Source organism: Apteryx mantelli, chromosome 26, assembly GCF_036417845.1.
Source record: "Apteryx mantelli isolate bAptMan1 chromosome 26, bAptMan1.hap1, whole genome shotgun sequence".
Classification (NCBI taxonomy): domain Eukaryota; kingdom Metazoa; phylum Chordata; class Aves; order Apterygiformes; family Apterygidae; genus Apteryx; species Apteryx mantelli.
This window is the reverse complement of record NC_090003.1, coordinates 5,637,443-5,652,225: the sequence shown is the minus strand read 5'-3', so window position 1 is coordinate 5,652,225 and position 14,783 is coordinate 5,637,443. Positions and strand designations below refer to the sequence as shown.

The following is a 14,783-nucleotide window of genomic DNA, read 5'->3' as shown; positions in this document are numbered from 1 at the left end:
CAATGGAAGTACTGATATGGACTTCTGCAAATTAGCAAAAACTGCTAGTCTGAAGACTGAGGTACTTTCACAAGGTCAATCAGGTTGTCTAACATTAGGTGGATTCCACTACTGACAACATTTCAGTAGATACTCTTCCAGCATAGCTGGTGTTCAGGACTTAAGTTGGCTTAAGCCAACCATTTCTCCAAAACTTAAAGCTCTAAGACCCAAAAGCCAAGGTTACATCTAGAGCTCTGCTTTTCAGAGTCAAGAAGAGGATTAGAATAACCTGCCACAACACAAACCCAGCACTACATAATTCAGGCATTTAAAGACACTTAAGGAAGGGCAAGGATGAGATGTGCCTCATCAGTACAATGATATACTGCCAAATGAATATTAGAAAAAACTTGGATCACTTAAGACATTTGAGAGGTGACCATCAACAGTAAAGAGGCAGTCACTTCTTCTCCTAGTTCCATGACTGACATACTGTTTTAATTTTGGCAACAGTTTCATGATTACCCCACACTTACAATTTTTCAGCTCACTATCTGCAAGACAGAATGCCCCACTACTACATCCACCACACTTCTACTCCAGAGGTACAGCTCTAAACTGAAGCCACCCTACCACTGTTCCCTGCAGATAACCCCAACACTTTGGTCCTACCACACCAGGATTTGAAAGAGCTGGCTACAAAGATGTTCATCCTGGATAAACACATCTAGGCATGTATTAATTGGATTGCCCAGTTTTTCTACCAGACTTGTCGGCAAAAAGGGTTACATTCAGCAACCTGCAAAGCCATCTTTCCCTGCTGCCAGCCTGCCACCTGCTGGGCCATTTGCTTTGTCCACCCAAAGCTAAGGAGAAGACTTTAATTTGATGTCCATTCAGCACCACAGCCCTGGGTTGGACTGGATTTCAAGCACCAGCTTGTTTCATGCATGGCTTAAACATCCCCAAACAAGATTTAACAATATATGGAACACTGCATTAGCTCGGAACTTATCCCAGCAGTAAAAAAAAAAATAAAAAAAACCCACAAAGCAGCTTTCTGCTGTACCCAGTTTGCATCTTGAAATGGAGATTCCCAGGAGACCAAGTGTTCTCTCAAGGCTGGTCTTAGGGATTGACTGGGATATTTTTTGAAGGTTTAAAGAGAGCTGAACCCCAATAAGATAAGAGCACAGGGCTCTGAACATTGATGCATACCAGAAGCCACACCATCCTTCAGGCACAAAGCCAAAACCTGTTTCTGCCTACTAAGTTTAGTCAAGGGACACTGCACATGTTCCATCAGCAACGTGCAGTAAATGGAAACTCCATTTACTCCCATTGGTAATGTGCCACCACAAAAAGTCACATTCACAGCAGCAAGCTGAGCAGTTCCACCCAGAGCAATCTGGCCAGGAAGGGAATGTCAGGGCACACTTACCATAGGATCCCTATATCAAGGGACAAAGGCTGAAGGCACCTCATGAGTCAGAGCCCAACTCCTCTACGCTGTTCATGTTTTCCCCAGAAAGTCCTTATGAAAAATCCCCCACCAAGTGGGTATGCAAGTACACCTAGCAGCAAAAGTCTTCTGAAGAGACTAAACTCACTTAAGAAGCACATTCACCAGAATTCCTTGTAGGTAAACATCTGGACATGTCTGCCATCCAGGAGTGACACAGCATAGTTGGCAAGTTTCCCCTACCAAAACAGTACACTACTTCTCTGGGTATGGAGCAAGAAAGAATGTAGTTGCACAATCACAGCCTGCCTGCAGATGTGGGTTTTTGCTTGTTCCAAGCCAGCTCTGGTCAGGTGTCCCCTCCCACTTAGTGTTGACACACAAAGTGTCTCTTGTAAATCCAGCTCAGGGTCCACACACTGGGCAACAGTCCTGATTACTCAGATATCAGGCCTCAGATTTGAGCATAACCCATGCCAAAAAGTGAAGATTTGGGCCTGTGTGCAAACATGACCTGCCCCTCCAACAACCTCACTGGAAGGCAACATATTACAGTAACTCAGCATGCATCACACCCAGAGGATGAGCAGTGCATCAGGAACACCTCAGTAAGACAGCAGAGTCAGCTGGGTTGAGCGTAGGAGGTAAATCTTCCAGGAGAGCCCAAACAGTTGCTTGAATATTTGCTTCTTGCAAACACTGTTAAGAAAGTTAGACCATTAGGTGGCTTGTTGGTCCCTGAGTGCATCATCTCCAAGTCTGTTAGCTTTAAGGCAGATACGAAGAAAGAATCACAGTATCCAAATTCCAGGATGAACCTCAATCACTCAGGTGGGCCCATATTAATAAAAAGATGCACACTTCAACCTTTATTTTCTTCCCCATCCCAACATACAGCAAGTCAAATCCACAATTTGAAAAACCAGTAGCATGTCACCAAGCTGGTTTGTCTCCACTCCCTGGATGTTCACCACTACCAGGTGCCCAAGCTAACAGCCACTCAACAACAGCAGAACTGCCCCTTTTTAACTTCTCTAAATGCAAGCAGCAACTGACCGCTAGCAAGAGTGTGCCACATACCAAACCCTGCAGCAATATCCTGCCAGAATCAGTCCTATGTGCACAGCCCTCCTGCCCTCTTCCTCTTAGGCTGCAACTAAGCTATGCAGCAAGATATGGGAGATGCACATGCGTGAATCAATACCAAAGCCAAGGCTACAAGGCTGAAACCACTTAATGCCTGTCTGCTCCTTGTTGTGAGAGGGACACACAGCACTCTGAAAAGCTGTGAGAGAGGAAAGCAGTGTCCTGTCTCACAAAAGAGGAAACACTCATTAGGTTGATTAACTCCTTTCCCCAGCTCCACTTTGTCCCAGCTGGAAGTACACAGCACACCATATGGAAAACCCCAGAACATTAGCAGTGAAACTGCATGGGACACCAGGCAAGGAAGCCAAGCACTCAAGCCTTTAGCACAGAGAGCAGTGACAGCAAGCTATAGGGTAACAACACAGCACATGTTGTCTGCCACAGCTCTTGCCTATCATGTAATCCCAGAACAGAAAGCTCAAGCAGCTATATCCCCTGCCCACAGAAATGAGCTATACCTTGACAAGCCAGATGCCTTCTGGGTTCATACACGCCCCAAGCCTCTTCTCAGCCAAAGTGGTGTTAACAGGTTTCTCCCACGGCTGTTCAGGGGTTCCTAGGAACTAACATGTCAGTACTAATTCTCCCAGTTCAGCTTACCCCTTGACCGCTCCACAAGGGGTTATGTCTTATTTACTTCACAGGCCATGACAAGTCATTCTTGAAGTTATTCACTTCTTCTGTATCAGAGTAAACCACAGCTCATCAGAATTAAGAAACATTTGGAAAAGATCAAATAATAGATTGAGTACAAGAGGAGCAGAGGAGCAACATTGGCTTCCTGCATACATTACCCATTTGGCCTTATTCAGGTCTAAGTACTTGGGCATTTTGATCTTTGTACAATTAAGTTACAGCCTTATCCAGGAAGAGAGTAAGCACATAAATCCTAACTCCTACAGCCTCATATAGAAGGTAACAATCTCAGAAGGATCCTCAATTTTGAGTCCCAGTACTAACGTACGTGAACATCCACAGGTCCTTCCCCAGCCTACCTTCTAGCCACCCACAAACCCAGTGAGCCTGTCTCTAATACCAGCCCTGCAATTCCAGATGCCAGCCTTCTCACCACACTCCACACCTCACCTAAGATGTCAGCTAGATTCAAAATCAGAGCAAGTTGTGCCATGACCAACTCTGAAATTCTCCCCCATTTCTTAAGGGGGGCTGATTTTTGTCTGGCCCACAGACTCTACACCCCTACAGCTTTGGCCAACCAAAAAAGCAAATTCATCTAACGGAGATGCTTCCTTGCTTGCAGCACTGCTCACTAGGTTATGCCACCACAGAACCATGGGATCCTGAAGGACCATTTGGCACTGAATTAGGGTATCTAGGTAACAACTGCACTTTTGCAAACATCAGGACCTCTTTCAAAGCTCTAGACACTATAGTGGGTATCCAGGCATTTTTCACATCTCTACTTAATAATGTAGAATTCAACTTCCAAAAGGCCATTCAAACAAGGAGTTATCCACAGTGAAGTTCCCAAAAGTTTAAACTAAGATTTTCTAAACATCTGAGACCAATGCAGTCTTCTCATGTAGGGAATGGTTTGGCCTTAGCCCTTGCTTGCTTTTCTTGGCTGTTTACCATGTGTGGCTCACGTTCTTTAGAACCAAGTTGTTTCTGCAGTTTTTGTGCAACTGAGTGCCTTTGTACATTTATGGTGTCAAGGCCCCATCCGGGATCTCCTCAGGACAGATTCCTGACATGATAACATACCAGCCATCCAAAGAAAGCAGTTTGAGACTAACATCTACACAGCTGCTCCAACTCACAAGCTTCATCAAATTCCCCTCTCAGGCTAGAAGAAAAAGCCCATGTTTGGTAACTCAATATTCAGACAGTACCACCTTCTGCCCCAAAGCTCTCAAGTCAAAAGTTGCTGCTCTCACTTTGCAATCAGGCAGATGTTTGTATGTTTTATAAAAAAAGTAAAATGTTTCTCCTCTCAGGGGAAGTTTTGCAGGTTAAGAGCCTTACTGTTATACAGTAGCAGGGCTGCCGCATTTTGTCTTCACATTTTGTAGCAGAGCAAAAGCTAGTTGAGCCGTAAGGATACAAGAAAAAAAAAAAGTGTGGTGAACAAGACCCTAGAGTTATGGGAAAAAGATAAGGCGAGGGTAGGTGACTGCTCCTGCATTAAGATCAGAAAGAGATATTCATCCAGTCCTCTGCAGTTGAGGCAAAATCTTGCTTAAGCACATCTCAGAGTCTTCCTGTTCTCAATTTGCAATGAGCCAGAAAATGAGGATGGCAAAGCCTCTGTCGTGCATGGGTTGAACTCCAGGAATCCTACAGCACGCTGAGTCTCAGCTCCCAGCTGCAGCACTTCCACAGCGTAGACAGGAAAGATATTTCCCCCTCCCTCCCCCCAGACTGTCAGAAACCTATACAAGTCTTTTCTACTCCAATCCAAACAGTGATACTGTTTGCATCAGCCAGTGTAGAGTCCATTAAATAAAACCCTGTATTAGCATCTGCCCCTGCCAAAGGTGATCAGATAAGAGAAATATTAGCTTTACTTTCCTTCCTTAAAAAAAACAACCCAGAAGTAAGATGTTAAGCGACTGAAGCAAGGCCACACATCAAGTCAGATGTATAGCAAGGATTAGCCTACAGCTGTCCCTGGCCTGCAGCCCCGCGCTCATCCCTCTAAACCACACTCCGCAGGGCACACACAATACCGCCAGACTGCTACAAGCACCAGCTGGCATAGAAAGCGCTGGACCTTAGAGCCCCATCCCAGGCATGGCAGCATGTGACAAACAGAGCTGTCCCCAGCAGCCACAAGACAGTGCAAGCACCCATCCCACTAGCCAGCGCTTGCATCTGGTCATCCCGGTGGTCACGCTCCATCCCCAGAGCTCAAATAGATCAGTCAACCTGCAAAGAAACTGTTCTTCAGGCCCTCTGTACTCTTTCCAAATCCAGGGCACCTGCAAAGGAGCCCGCAGTACCCAGGCAGTTCAGTGGCCTGGGATAGTTTTAGCTTTACTCAATTTTGGCCCAGCAGCAGCAGAAAGTGATTCACAGCTCAGCTGCTCTTCTCTTGGTACCTTACTCTCCCTTTACCATGTGTGGGGGTGCACCTCGATATAGCATCCAGCTCACAGCAGATCCATCTCACTAGGAAGAAGTCTGCTGTATTTCCTTCTCTTAAACACTGAGAATTACAGCAACTTATGCCAGCCCACAGCTACAGAAGAAAGCAGTTTCCTACGCTATTAACACCCAGAATTAATATTTAAATCACGATCTCTGTATAAAAATGCTCTTCAGCCACACACTGTTTCCACATGGGCAGCTCTGAAGTATCAGCTACTCTTGAGCCTCTTCATGCTCAAGACCATACTTGCTCAGCCTGCTTCCAGAGTTCAGGCTCATGAGCAGCTTTGTTTCAAGATCACACTGCAGCCCTGTCTCGGGGATGGGGGCAGATTTTCTACTGACTAGCTTAAAACAAAAAAAATAAAATAAAAAAATCACTAGTCAGAAAGTTGCTGGCTTTTAAACCCATCATAATAGAAAGCAACTGCAAGAGGCATTTTGGTTAAAGTGAAGGAGCCTTCACAATTCAAGAAGGAAAAGCAGCATCCAGCTGGATTGACTGCAAGGGAAGTCAAGCCTTGCTCAGGAAGACATACAGGGAATTGTTAGCACTTCTGCACTCAGTCATTTATTCCAATCACTGAACAGGAGCAAGATTTCACTGCCACCAAGAATGTCAACTCCTGTAACCCAGCCAGAGAAGAATTGCCAAAAAAACATGTGTAACCAACACTGGCAGCACATGTATCAGCATTTCCACAAAGCTGCAAGCTTATCATGGAATACAACTGGGACAGAACAGCTTCACCACCACCACAGACTAATGAAAGCAAACTGTAGACAGCACATGTTGTAATATTCCAACAGCTGGCTAGAGTCCATATTGTCTAATACCTCTGCAATATCTTCCTCTAGTAATTGTAGTGACCCAAGCCCAATAAACCCAGTGTGTAGTGCCAATACCTGGGAGACACCCAATGACTTGAAAAATGATGCCAATGCAATAGCAATCTTGAAAACAATCTCTGATCTTAGACTTTCATAGGTCTGTTCTGTACCTTAGAAAGTAAAAATATTTAAGAAAATAAGAAGTAAAAAGCCATGCTCAGTCCCATAGCCCATTGCTAGTAGAGCCAGAGGAAATGCTGCAGTGCTTTATATGAAGAACAAGACCATGACCCTTGAGTAGCCTGCTCTCCAAACTCCTGGCCTTGCACAGAGTCAATGAAAGAGGGAGAGCTAGACCAGCATCTATTCTTTTGCTCTCAAACATTTTCCTCACGACATTTACATGAAGCTGTTGCACAGAGATACATAAGCAGCAGCTAAGTGCTTCAACCTCTCCTTTGGTGGAAGGATCAGGGCAGATGAATTGTTCTTGACCTCTCAGCTATGAGGCAAGCAAAAGCAGAAGCAAACGTACAAGAACGTCACATGAGCTCTCCCAGCGGTATGCACCAAGCCAGACATCCTCATTTCCAGTTGCACTCTCACATTCTTCAGACAACTTGGTTTGCACTTCTCCCCCACCAGGTGTAAAACCACGTGTAAGACAAGGCTGTCTCAGACACACTCATCACTGCAAGCATCTATGAGTTTTGCCTTCCTCTGTAGCTGGACTCAGGAAGAGCATTTTCACTGTTTCCAGAAGCCTTGCTCAGTACATGCAGAGACCTGCAAGCAAGCGCAGATTCCTGACAACCATGTGGATTTTTCCTAGGCAGTAACACAGACATCTGCAGAAAGGAAACATTAGTCAGACTTTCATAAAAAGTGTTAGATTAACTCTGAACTAGCTCAACAGCCAGATCACCAACATTGCATCTCTCCACAATTGCCGTACTTGTGGGACTAGGCAGAAATACATTTGAAGCAGATAAACACAGCCAATGGATGGCTGATAATCCCCAGTTAGCAAGAAGTCATCCTACACTATTCATGGAAGCAAGCATGATCGGGGCAGTACAGAGACTGGAGTGCATGAGCCTGTATTGCCACAGGGTGCAGCCAAGGTCACCCTGCAGTAAGGGGCTGCACTGAGCTCTCAGTTCTGTTCCCAACTCTCCACATGCTTCCTGGGCCTTGAATTTCAGCATCACAGGAATAATAGGAATAACAGGCAATAGGAAGAAACACCAAGGTCCAAGACAACACCCAGAGCCCGCTTATCAAACCTGAAACATTTGTTGGAACCCATTTTCACCCATCAGATGCGGTCCAGCACAGACAGAGCTCATCTAATACTTGTAGAGTATGGAGCCATCTAATACTTGTAGAGTACTTGTAGTCAAATTCTTCATGTCTGAATGGGCTTTATTTCAAAGCTGTACTTTTCTTTGATATACTAGAGTGAGTAGCACAAAATTGCTTAAAATGAGTAACAGAACTGCGTCCATTTACCAATATTGTTCTGCTTGCCCAAAATTTAACTACCTCCCTCATCAACATAATTGCAGTGCAGCAGTCTCAGAGTTCAGCCAGCCACCTAACCACTGCAACAAAAAAGTGAACTGCAAGCATTTTTTAAAGGTTGAGGATGAGGGCCCTAACACTCTTTTCTGCTCTTGATATCTTTATGAAGCTTTGTTTGCACTTTTATTACTTCCAAAAGTGTGCTTCAAGAAGGCTGCAGGGTACCAAAAATGCATTTAACCAGCAGCAAGTCCAGGTTTCTCAGCTGGTCTCAGTTTCAATTCCTATTTTCATTAACAGGGAGCAACATACAAGGCCTACAGGCAGCATGCTTTTCTCCAATACCATTTAAAGATCTTTTCATACCTTTTTAAGGTAGAAAGGCACTGTCATTTTGAAGTGAAGTGTATTGTGATCATAGACAGGGAGAGCTTTGAAACCCATCTCATCCCTGCTCAGCAATACAGATTTTGACTGAAATCACTCAGATCTCACAGCACAAAGAGCTGCCCCCTCCTCCTCTCCCTGGTTTCCACCTTTCTGGCATATGAGGAGCTTGCAGTGAGCAAGAGTAGACCAGAATATCACTACATTTACAGAATCCTCAAGGTGGAGCAAATTATCAATCACCTACAATTTGAAGCCTACCAATGCCCTAGTGAGCCCCAAGATCTTATTACTGACAGGAAACTTTATTCATACTTAAGAGTAACATTAATTCAGCAAGCTGAGAGCAATCTGTTAAAGTCACAAGAGAACAGAAGCCCAGTACTTCTACCTTCCTTCATATACACAGTGATTACATCTCCCTAATTATACCCTTTTCCAGCAGGCTATTAGGCAATATTTCTATTTCCACCTGGAAATCAGCACAGCCACTTGACTCCACCTTATCTCTACCAGCCACTAGGCTCTGACTCCAAATCCCTTATCTCCAGCGATTCAAGCTTCACTCCCAGCCTCCTGCAAGCAGAGATGCATCTTTGCAGTTCAATTCAGTAAGAAAATAGAATAAACCTGCACTGATGTCTTTTTTCTCAGCTACCCAATGTGAATCTGTTAACAATATTAGGAAGAAGTCATTTCTCAAATTCCACATCCTCCTTTGTAAAGCAATAACAGATTAAGAGTAGGGTAATGGAAAGGGGAAAAATATAGCAGAGACGGGTAAGGCAAGGGGATGAAAAGATAATCCAAGCTGATATATAAGGACAACCCTAATGTACCTTTCCACTCTTGGGTGCTGCAACAATACCAAGCAGTGCTGCTGCCTCCCAACTGCTATGACACTTCTCCCCCAGAGCCACAGTGGACAGTCCACAGCACTTGAGAGGTTTGTGCATTTACTAAACAGAAGGTCAATGGCTCCCAGCTCAAAAGTTACTAGAGCAAGCCAGCAAACTTAATTGTTAGAGTCCCCCCCCTCCGTTACCCTTTCCCCCAGAAACAGGTTCTCCTTTCTTTGGCTGACCATAACATCATGACAGGTTGAAGTTAAGTCTCATTGCTGCAGGTCCCATCTAGACTTGGCAAAGCTTTGTTCTGAGGTTGTTCTTCCTCCTCTCCAAGCAAGCCTGAAGACTTCCTGTTCCATTTTCAGCACTTGTACATTATGTTTAAGTTTGGCAACTGACTGTAATTCCCCCTTGTGCATGGAGGGGCGCCTGTAAAATGCATTTTGTTCAGCCTCCTGTCATACTCAGTTGCCCAACAAGACTGCTGGGTCTTTCCAGGACAGAACTGTTAGACACCCTCTTCAGGCTTGACACCACTTCACCCAAAGGTGGGATCTGCTGGAACAGAATTTCCTGGTCATCAATCCAATGGGCCAAATTATTTTAGCCCAGTAGTTCCCAAAGCATTGCACACAAGGCCAGAGTGTTGGAGAGTTGAGGGTGAATCTATGGAAAACGCCTCCCTTTTTTTAAAAAAAAAAGGGACAGTGCTTTGAGAAAACAAAATTAATAGTGGCTTTTGCTTCTGTGTGCTTGGGAACTAGTTCCCCCATCTGCACTCTAAGTCTGGCTATCTCCTGTGGCACACATCCCATCTTTGCCAAGGACAACTGCAACCATGCTCCCCCAGCAACTATTTATTGAAACAGTGGCGGATGTAGCAGTTACTCACATGGAGGAGTAATTCAAGCGAAGATTTTTTTGTTGCTCCAAGTAGTGCAGTAACTGGAAGTGAGTCAACACCTTGAAATAAACCCCTTCTACAACGACCACTAGCAGAGGACTCCAGCGACCGCAGTTTGGTAACCTTGGTTCTCAGACACTTACTCACTTTTATTCTGTGGGCATTACACAGTTTTGCCTGGAAGCAGCTGGTGTCTAACTTGTCTTGTACCAGCAACTTAATTTGCTAAGTCATGTCACACACCACAAATATAAGGAGCAGGGCTGCAGGTTTTACAGTCAGTCACCTATTTCAACCTTTAGAAACATCAAGGTCATACCCAGCCCAAGCTTGTTAGTATAATCCATGCAGGTCTAGTAAGCTGTTTTTCCACTGCTATAACGCTACCATCCCTCTACTAGTTAATACAAGTACGAGCCTCCTTCCGTGGGACACGAAGATAAGCTGTACTAACGGAGTGTGGCTGCACAGCCCAGCTGAGGTCATCTCATTGATACTCCCTGCCAACACCAGCTAATCCACCCTCCCCTTGCGTTGACAAGCCCTCCGTGACTGGAGATTGAGTCAGAACATCTACGCTACAGCCCAAAACTGTAAGCACAGCTTGTGTTGGCATATCAGAGCTAGTCAGTTTGAACTGTGTCCTGACTGGCTCACTGTCTGCAGGCTTTTAATTCAGGCCCTCATGAATTCTTAACCAGCCCTTGCAAGACAGATACTGCTTTCACTTTCACTAAGAAGGGAAATGCAAGGGGACAGGGAAAGACAACAGCAACAAGCAAAGCAGATCTACATCCAGGACCTAGCTGCAGTAACCTGATTCCACACAAAAACAGCGCATCTCAGCTAGCCGGTTCCCGGAACACAAAGCCACATCTCAGAAGTGTCTAACATGGGTTTACAAACAAACCCCAATCACATTATAGCGCACCTAAGTAACCTCTAAAGCAGGAAAGAGAGGCTGCAAAAGCCTGTTCTGCAACAATACAATGCCCCCCAGAGGAACATGCTGCTGCAGAAGTTCATCCCTTGTCCTCAGAAAAACTAAGAGGGGGAAGAAAAGGTCACAGGGAAAAGAATAAACTACGACTTCACACATCCGTCAGCTCAACTCTTTTGAGAGCCACGACAGGGCCGGAGGCCAGGCTTACGGACGGAGCAGGGAGGAGGCAGGCACGCCAGCAGCCGGTTGGACGAGGAAGACTCTCCTCCGCAAGCCAGTGAGTGCCTCTCCGCACTGCCATTCGCTTTGTAAACAGTCGCATGGCTCCATCACCTCCTCAGCAGCTTCCCACTCCCCGCGCTGGGAGAGCCCCATCCTATAGCCACAACTCATATACTGCCATCATTGGCAGCTCTGCCGTTTGCTCCTGGAAACCTGGCATCCAACGTGCCTCCAGCAAGACAAAGCTGCATGTACTACTGAGCCTTCGCAGCATGCCCACCCCAGGGCCTGGGAGGTGAAGCCAGACATCAGCTGGGGATGAGAGCAGGAAAGGAAGATGGGCTTGTGAGACAAGAACATCATACATCCATCCTGCAGCACCCTCAGGAAGAGAAAAGCTAGGTTCTCTCTCCAGGGGAGCAGCTACCATCTTTACGATGGTTTTGTAAACTTCCTGCTCTCACACGGAGCGATGGCTCAGACAGCTCGGACTCGCTAGCCGGGCATGGCCACTGCCTCATGAGCCATGCCGACCGCTCGGGCTGGCAACAAGGAAGCCTAGGGGCTTACGCTTCACCTAAGGACACAGCGACATTAACCTCTTCTGGTAACGGAGTCTAGGTGCTCCGCGTACAGGATTACGACAGCTCCCAGGGCATCAGCACAGATTTATGCAGTTAAAATAAGGAGCCACGTTAACGAGGCCTGGCAAGGTGGGCTCCACCGAGAGCAGCCCCGTAGCAAACGGCCCCGCTGAGGACCCCCGAGCCGAGGCGACCAGCGCTCGCTGCCCGCGCGCGCACCCCCCGCGCTCACGCGTGGCCCCGCCGCGGCCACACGCGCCCGGGCCGCCGGGGGAGGCGGCACCGCCCGCCCCGGCCCCAGCCCCGGCCCCGGCTCGGCCCCCGGCAGCCCGCAGGGCGCAGCGCGGCGACCCGGCCCGCGCCCAGAGGAGCCGCCCGCCCCGGCCCGGCGGCTCTTACCGCTCCCAGGCTGCGGCCGCACCATGGCAGCGCCGGCCCCGGCCCGGCGGACGCTGCTCCCGGGGCCGCGCAGCGCAGCGCCGGTCTCTGCCCGCCCGCCCGCGCCTCCGCCGCGGCGGGGAGGCTGGAGCGGCAGCGCCGCGGCTCCTCCCGGCGGCTCCGCCCGGCGCCAGACGCGGCCCGGCCCGGCCCGTCACATGGCCCAAATAGCGCCCGGCCCGGCCCGCTCCGCCCCCGGCCCCGGCCACGCCCCCGGCCCCGGAGCCCGGCCACGCCCCCGGTCCACCCCCGGCCCATTCCCCGCCCCCGCCCCGGCCACGCCCCATTCCCCGCCCCGGCCCCGGCCCCGGCCCCGCCCCTCTTGCTCCGAGCGTCGCTGAAAGCGGCGGCGGGTTCCGCGCGCGGGCGCAGTTTCGTCGCTTTCTGATGAATTTCGCCGTCGGCGCCTCGCCGGTTGCCCCGACGAGGCGATACTGGCGCTGCGGACGCTCCGGGGAACGTGCGTTTGCTTTTTTTTAGAACTGGTTTATTTACACAAATCAGTCATGGAAACAATTCTGCTCGTTTCAGTCTTTTTTTTCAAAAAGCAAGTTTAGGGACAAATTTGACCCAGCGATGCCTCTTTGAGATGGGTCATTTTCAGTATTCCCGAACAAAAAGAATCTGCAGCCGTATTGCTTGGAGCTATAGACTAGTGAACTGTCAGAAATTAAGCAAGCCGTTTTGCGTGGGATACCTCCGCGGACCACCTCGGAGCTGCAGGAAGTGGTGTGAATGATTCAGGAGGTGGCAGCCTGCCATCTGAGTCAGTATTGAACCGATGCGCCTGCATGCCACCAAAGTTACTGTTTTGGGGGATTAAACATTAACATTGGGCCTTTACGAGTTCTCATCATTAGTGACACGGGACATGTTTGAAAAGAAGAGCTGGGCTCATTTGTGTGTCTTAATTTGTTCATCCCAGATTCCAGAGGACTTTGTTTCCATCTCTGCTGAAGTTCCTTTTCACCACAAGGCCTTAACTCAAACAAGGTTCAACCAAAAATGCGCAAGTGTATTCATTCTCCTTACCTACCTTTTAATCAGCCAGGGTGTTCAGCCCTTTCTCTCCTTGCTGTGCTCCTCTTAGGGAGGGAGAGAGGGAGGTAAGCAGCGAGCAAGGCGATTCCCCTGCATATACATGCGCCGGGGCTCTGGGGATGCTGGTGGAAGGAGATATGATCTGCCTCTGCGAAGAGCTGAACGGGCTTTTCCTCATGTTTTGTGGGCCATTCGTTAACACACAACTTAGTGATTCCCTGTGCTTGCAAGGAAGAAGCCACGCGTCGGCAGATGGGCTGAAATGAGGCTGCAGGCTGTGTGCTCCCCAGGGGCCATAGGCTCCCCACTGCTAGGTTACTTCTTCAGTGAGGTGGCCAGTCACAGCAGGACATCAGGTGACACATCATGGGCCGGGCACAGCGCTGACCCCGCCGAACTGTCAGAACAAAGGGGAAGCTGCATCTGGCCATGCAACCAAAAAAATCCTGCAAAAGACTTCAGCCAGTGCAAGGAAATACTCCTGTTGGACTCCGGGGGACAATGCATGCGTGTGAAGTTGCTCGTATGTGCATTCATATCTTTCCAGGACTGAGGCACTAATTTGTTAAGCATCTTTTGAAGTCCTTGGGGAATAGATGCTCTGTGCCAGCCATTATGGTTCATTAAAAAAACACATTCACATTACATTAAAGTTATTGCTCTAGCTGACCAGAGTCACCAAGGAGTTTACAGACAAAGCACAAATGTCTTCTTTCACACCCTACATTGCAGAAATGGGAGAGGTTTCATATTAAATATATATGTATTTGGGTGGCTTTTTCAAAACCACTGTGCTTTGACCTCATCCTGCTCCAGTTTAAGTCAATAAGATTTTCCCCACTAATTTCAGCAGAAATCACTGCAAAATACTCCCCCAGGTGTACTGTGAAAATCTCCCTCTAAGATTTTCCTGCAGGTTACCTGTCCATTTCTTGGACAGCTGGCCAAATGTGGTGGGCTCATGCTCCCCTGGAGACCCTGTGAATATCGCTCCGAGGGAGATGAGGAAGGATGCTGGCACTGCAAACTGGCTCCAGGGTTTTCTCTCAGCACGCTTGCAGCCCGCACGCAAATCCATCCTTGCCTGTGGAGAATTTTCCCATTTGATCTCCACTGTTCACAAGTCACTTGTGTCTCTTATACCCATGCCAAAGACCTTGGAGGAAAAAACCACACAAACATTAGCCAGAGAGCAAGGCAAGCTGAAGTGCTGCATTGGGAAACTCCAGAACTGCTCAGAATTGGAGCTCTGTGGACCAGATTCGCATTTACAGTAAATCACTCTACTACATGTACTAAAGCGCACTTACTTTAAAGGCTTTGTTTCATGGCTGCCAAGGTGGGAGGCTGCTGTAAT

The 14,783-nt window shown here is 47.8% G+C and overlaps 1 protein-coding gene across 3 annotated transcripts in view; it reads right to left on the bottom strand.

Annotated features, from left to right (window-relative positions):
* The window catches only part of SPSB1 (splA/ryanodine receptor domain and SOCS box containing 1), a 42,737-nt gene extending 30,267 nt beyond the window's left edge, over window positions 1-12,470 (bottom strand). For all 3 annotated transcript variants that reach the window (XM_067311107.1, XM_067311110.1, XM_067311108.1), the window contains exon 1: window positions 12,347-12,470. The gene's annotated coding sequence lies outside the window, so the exon portion shown is untranslated. The remainder of the gene's footprint in view (window positions 1-12,346) is intronic.
* Window positions 12,471-14,783: the final 2,313 nt, after the last annotated feature.